This window comes from Blastomyces gilchristii, assembly GCF_000003855.2.
Source record: "Blastomyces gilchristii SLH14081 genomic scaffold supercont1.3, whole genome shotgun sequence".
NCBI classification, from domain to species: Eukaryota; Fungi; Ascomycota; class Eurotiomycetes; order Onygenales; family Ajellomycetaceae; genus Blastomyces; species Blastomyces gilchristii.
The window spans coordinates 6,128,882-6,134,613 of record NW_003101680.1 but is presented as its reverse complement, the minus strand read 5'-3'; the positions used below and the strand labels follow the sequence as shown (position 1 = coordinate 6,134,613).

The following is a 5,732-nucleotide window of genomic DNA, read 5'->3' as shown; positions in this document are numbered from 1 at the left end:
ATAGAATAAAATCTCATATCTTATATATCTGAATGACATTCTAGTCTTCTCAAACTCATATGACAAATATCTGCAGCATCTCAATGAAGTGCTTACAACTCTGACAGAGTATAACCTCTATATTAAATCAATCAAGTGTGTGTTTGAAACAGAAGAGTTGAAGTTTGTGAAATATGTAATAAGTGATAACTGTATATATCTCATTCTGAAGAAATTGAATATTATAGTGAATTGACTGCAGCTGAGAATCATATATTATGTATGATAATTTCTTAAGTTAATCTCATATTACTGCAGATTTATCAAGAATTTCATACAAGTAGCAGCATCACTCTCAGATCTCTTAAGAGAAATGAATACTAATCTGCAGAAGAAGAAGTTTCAGTCAATTATCTAAAATACTATGTGTAAAGAGGTCTTTCTTACACTGAGAAAATGTGTAATAATATTCTCAGTGCTTATTCAATCAGATTATGATAAATCTTTCTACATTGAGATGAATACATCTGAATAAGCTATCAGAGATGCTCTTCTGTAGATGAGTAAGAATGACAAGCTGCACTCAGTGATGTACAATGATAGAAAACTATCAGATATCAAGCTCAATTACTCAGTGTATGAAAAGAAATTGCTAGTGATTAAGCATATGCTGATATTATGAGATAGATCTATTAATAACAGGCATATGACAACAGTAATTACAGATTATAAAAGTCTTATCTATCTATAATTAATAATAAAATCTTTCAAATGCTTAGCACATTGAATCTTAGAGTTTTAAGTGTATAATCTTAATATTAAATACTGAAAGAAATCAGACACTGTGATATCTATTATTATTATTATTATTATTATTCTTTCATTATACTCATATGCAAGCGGAGCTTATGATGAGTCCTTGCGTGATGTTAAATACAGGTCAAGTGTTGATTATACAGGAGGAAATACAGGTGTTGAGACCACACCAAGATAACAAGAACATAGGAAAATACAAAGAAGTGACAATTAAATACATGCGATAATAACTTCTCAGCCCAGGAACATAGAGCAATTCATTGAAGCAATTTGTACACCTCTGTATTTATTAGAAACCTGAGGTGCTTGAGTTCCGGATTTAATGTATCCCCTGCGGGTTTCGAACCCACGCGCCTTGGTTTCCCACGCCAAGGCGCTACCGGGTGGCCGCATTAACCATTCGGCCACCGGGGCCACTGTGATATCTGATACAATCAGTCACAGACTCAATTTCATGAGTGAGAATTCTGTGAATCAGATATAAGAAAAGTTCATGTTAAATATACTGAGAGAATGCAAGGAATCAGAATGAGTGAATGCAATAATCTCTTACTTGAAAAATAGCAAGATATCAGATAATAAGCATCTTATAAAAGTAGTATAAGAGACACTTCTGAACTTCAAGCTGAGAAAATTAAAAAAAAAAAAAAAAAAAAAAAACAATGTTATGCTTTATTATAATCTAGAATATGCAAAAGCTCTCTATCTAGAATATTTATTTAGATATGACTTGATAACTCACATGCATAAGAAATTCAGTCACTTAGAAAGCTCTGAACTCATGAGTGTACTTGAATCAAGAGTGTACTAGTCAAGCATGACTGAGAACATTCAGATATACACTTACAAGTGTCTGAATTATCAGGTTGTGAAAGAATCTAAGAAAAGATTAGAATATGAGAAAGTATAATATCAGATGAAATGTACAATATAATTATTCAAATAATGAGAGATAAATCTTATAGATATATTACTGTGAATATCAAATGAAAATTATTGAATAATCACTGCTATTGACTATGCTACTAACTGACCAGTTATAAAAGCAGTTTCAGAAGTGATAGAGAAGATGATGACAAAGTTTCTACATGATGAGATCTATGTCAACTATGAAATGCCACATGAGATTCTAACTAATAATGATGCAAATCCCATAGAAGAAGCAGTGAGACATTTCATAGATCAGTTACAGACAAGACATTGTAGAACAATGCTATATCATCTGTGAATAAACAGAAAGATGAAACACTTGAATGAAATCTTAATCAACATGTTAATAAAATATCTAGTGAGCAAGTCTACAAGACTGTGAGATGAATATCTCAGACAGACACTATTAATCACACAGATTTAACAGCATGCAGTATTCAAGTCTTCATTATTCTATCTGTTGTATGAATTGCATCCACGCATTCTGAAGAATGCTTTGAAAAAGATGAGAAAGAGAACAGCAGTTGCAGACACAACAGTTGTGAATACAGCAGTCACAGACACAGACACAGAATCAAGATTGAAAGAGATCAGTCATGCATATACAAAAGCTAACAAGTTACTTCTGAACTGAGCAATTCAATCAAAAAGAATATGAGACTCACTAGTTAAGAAATCAAGTCTCAAGATGAGAATATAAGTTCTCATATACAATGAGAGTTCTGAGAAGTTTCAACCTAGATGATTTGAGCTCTATAAAATACTCAGATCAGATTCTCTGAGAACATACACATTGAAGGAATCAGAGGGACAGGTCTTATATAACTTGATAAATAATTCACATCTTATAAAGATAAAGATGCAAGACTCAAGCAGATTATAATTATTCACAGCACTATTATCAGTGTTGAAAAAGAAGAGACTTATAATTGAAAAGTCTCATGAAGTAAGAGAAATCATAGACACTTATCAATAGACTGGCCGCCGGGACCATGAATTTCACATTTAGTCTCATTTGATCTGGTCTTATACATTTCTTGGCATGAATCCCGCTGGGACTAGTTATTAAAAAAACATACAAAGTGACTATATATGAGATCTTAAAATGAAACCATGACTAGCAAAAAATGAGAAAGTGGTCTCATTTGGTCTCATTTAGTCCTGTTCTTAGCATAAAGTTACTATTTTTAGACATTTTAAGGTTTTTTTTAGACTATTTTTAATTTTTTAAAAAGTAACACTTTTTGATAATGCTCAAATGAGATTTAAAGTCATTTAAAGTAATAAAAATAATTTAAATTGAGAAGTGAAAATCATGATCTCATTTGAAAAATGTGACAAGAGTAGACAGTAAGTTTCACTGAAACAGTATGAGACTACTATCTAATGTTAAAACCGTGTAATGGGATCAGTCGAATTGATAATGAGACTATCAAAAAATCTGGTCCTGGTCCCAGACACGGTCACACGGTCAGTCTACTTACAAATCAGATGATCTCACTGATTTCAATCTTTTCATAATTACAAGAAAAGAATAAGAAGTAATGAAGAAATCAGATGAATATCACACTTCAATAAGTGATAAGACTGTAGTTAGGTATATAATAACACACTGCAGACAGTAGATGTAATGCAGTAAAGAGTAGTCTCAGAGTAGCAGAATTACACATGAGTCAGATTACAGAAGAAAAAGAAATTCAGAGTTGAATTCAACTATTTCCACTAGTTCAATCACAGAGACAACAGAGGATGAAGCATCTGAAACATTCACAGATATGTAAGATCAAGTCATCTCAACTTCTGAAAATACTCAGAGATCAGATAAGATTAGTTTTAATGAGCTGTTCACTGTAGTAATCTGAGTAGATGAAGAGAGACAGTATAATACATGAGACAGAATCACAAAAGATGAAAGCTGCTGAACCTAGTCACTGAACACTGTATTATATAGAGATTGTGTAAAAGTAGTAATGAGCAGACAAAGAAAAAAAAAGCATAAGAAAAGAGAAGAGATAATGAATTGATTATCAACTGTAAGAATCAGCTGTAAAAAGACAAATGTTATCATACACACTTCATTCATTTTCATACATCACATGTTTAATCTATTTCCAACACCATGTCATCTGAAAAACATCAAAAACAAAGGAAATCTTAAAACTCAAGATCTGCAAGGAATTCAAGAGCTGTAAGCTGCTCTTACAACAACACTGTGTATGTCTCTGATTTCTCTACTGCTCTGTGTATGACATTAATATCATTTATCACAAGATTGACTGAAATGCTAATATAGAAATGTATACATATGTACATAGAAAAATTGAAGAAGAGTGCAGAACACACAGAATCAGAAGTCAGAACAGAAAGAACAGAGATGAAAGAAACAGAAGAAGAAGAAGATGCAGAATCAGATAAATAATGACAGAAGTCACTCAGAGGCCAGGGCTGAACACTTATAATCTGATGTACACATAACCTTCTTCACAGAGGAGAGAGAGAAAGTACTGAGAGAAGCTTGAGAGTAGAAGAGAATAGTCTCAGCAGTATTATCATCTTCAATTAAAATGATCTCTGATGCTGAAGCAACTAAGAACTATTATTAGTGTATGAAACTGTAAAAACAGAAATAACAATTACTGAATGAATACCTGCTGATCAATGAGAGATGAGTCTCTCAAGCGCTTCACCACGAACTCGCTCAATTTTTCGAATAAGAACCCGCCGATAGATCCATCGAAAAGCCCTCGATCATACGAGCATTTTGACCCCATCGCCGACCGCATACCCCGTGTGGTGGTGGAGTTATCCAGCCAAACATGAACCAGATGTTGTTCGAAACTCCTGTGTGGGATTATCCCTCATTCACCCCTACCACACCACAACCCTGGGCCAAATTGCCATACAAATTGTAAGGTGAAGAGACCTAACCATATGCGCCAATCTTCTTGATTTTGGAAGATCCCTGACCTGTAATTGTGGAGATATCTGAGAAGCACCTTCCACGAAAACCCTGTCTATCTTTGATGTTCCAAAACATCAACGCCAAGTCCCACCCACGTACCGCCCTTCCCAATCTGGCCCACCTCCGGCAGAAAAATACAAAAAGATACCTTGGCAATAGTATCAAGCACATAATCAACAGACACATCTGAAGTGCATCCTCTGTGAAAAACCCTCTCTGTCTTTGATGTACCAAGACATCAACACTAAGTCCCACTCTTGTACCGCCCCTCCTGATCTGGTCCATCCCCAGCAGAAAAATACAAAGAGATACCTCAGCAACTGTACTTGATACATAATTGACAGACATGACAACTATAAAATCAGTATATCTCAAGGTCTGACTGAGCCTTTGATCCCTGCACAGTGAGATATATTAAATCTAGTTTTAATATCTCAATATTCAATAGATTCTGTAAGAGATTGAGAACAGCAACACTAGATTTCTATTGAATTTGAGAATTAACTCTATATTAATATAATCATTAATAGAGTCTTCTATTTTGAGATATAAATAATCAGTTTCTCTATATTCTACTGACAATATTTACATTATTATATAGAAACAGACTTATTTTCTCTATAATATCAAGACTCTGAAGAGAGAAAGTCTTGATAGAGAATATACAGTAGTGCATATCTTAGCAGTTTCTATCTCATTCTTCTGCAGCAGTTAATGCAAAAAAAAAGATCTTAGAAATAGTTTTTTACTTCTCTTGAAAAAGTAAGATATTTTTCTCTGAGTTTTACACAATATTCTTACAAAGAATTAAAAACAGAGTTATTTTCTATTATAATTTTATATTCTTTTAAGTAAGAATTACTTTTTCAGTGACTGAAGAGCTTTCATTAATACTTAATTCTTTTTTACACTCTTTATTAACTGATTTGAGATGCATACTTATTATGTGAGAAGAATTGAATGATTTAGAATAAAATTGAATAGTTTTAATCAATTTCTCTGTAAAAAATTAATTTATTTTTTATCAGTTTTTCTCTCAAAAACT

General features: G+C 32.9%; 1 pseudogene across 1 annotated transcript; it reads right to left on the bottom strand.

Annotated features, from left to right (window-relative positions):
- Window positions 1-1,120: 1,120 nt before the first annotated feature.
- On the bottom strand, window positions 1,121-1,209 carry BDBG_16626 (annotated as a pseudogene). The gene has a single exon. The product of its transcript is annotated as a tRNA-OTHER (tRNA).
- Window positions 1,210-5,732: the final 4,523 nt, after the last annotated feature.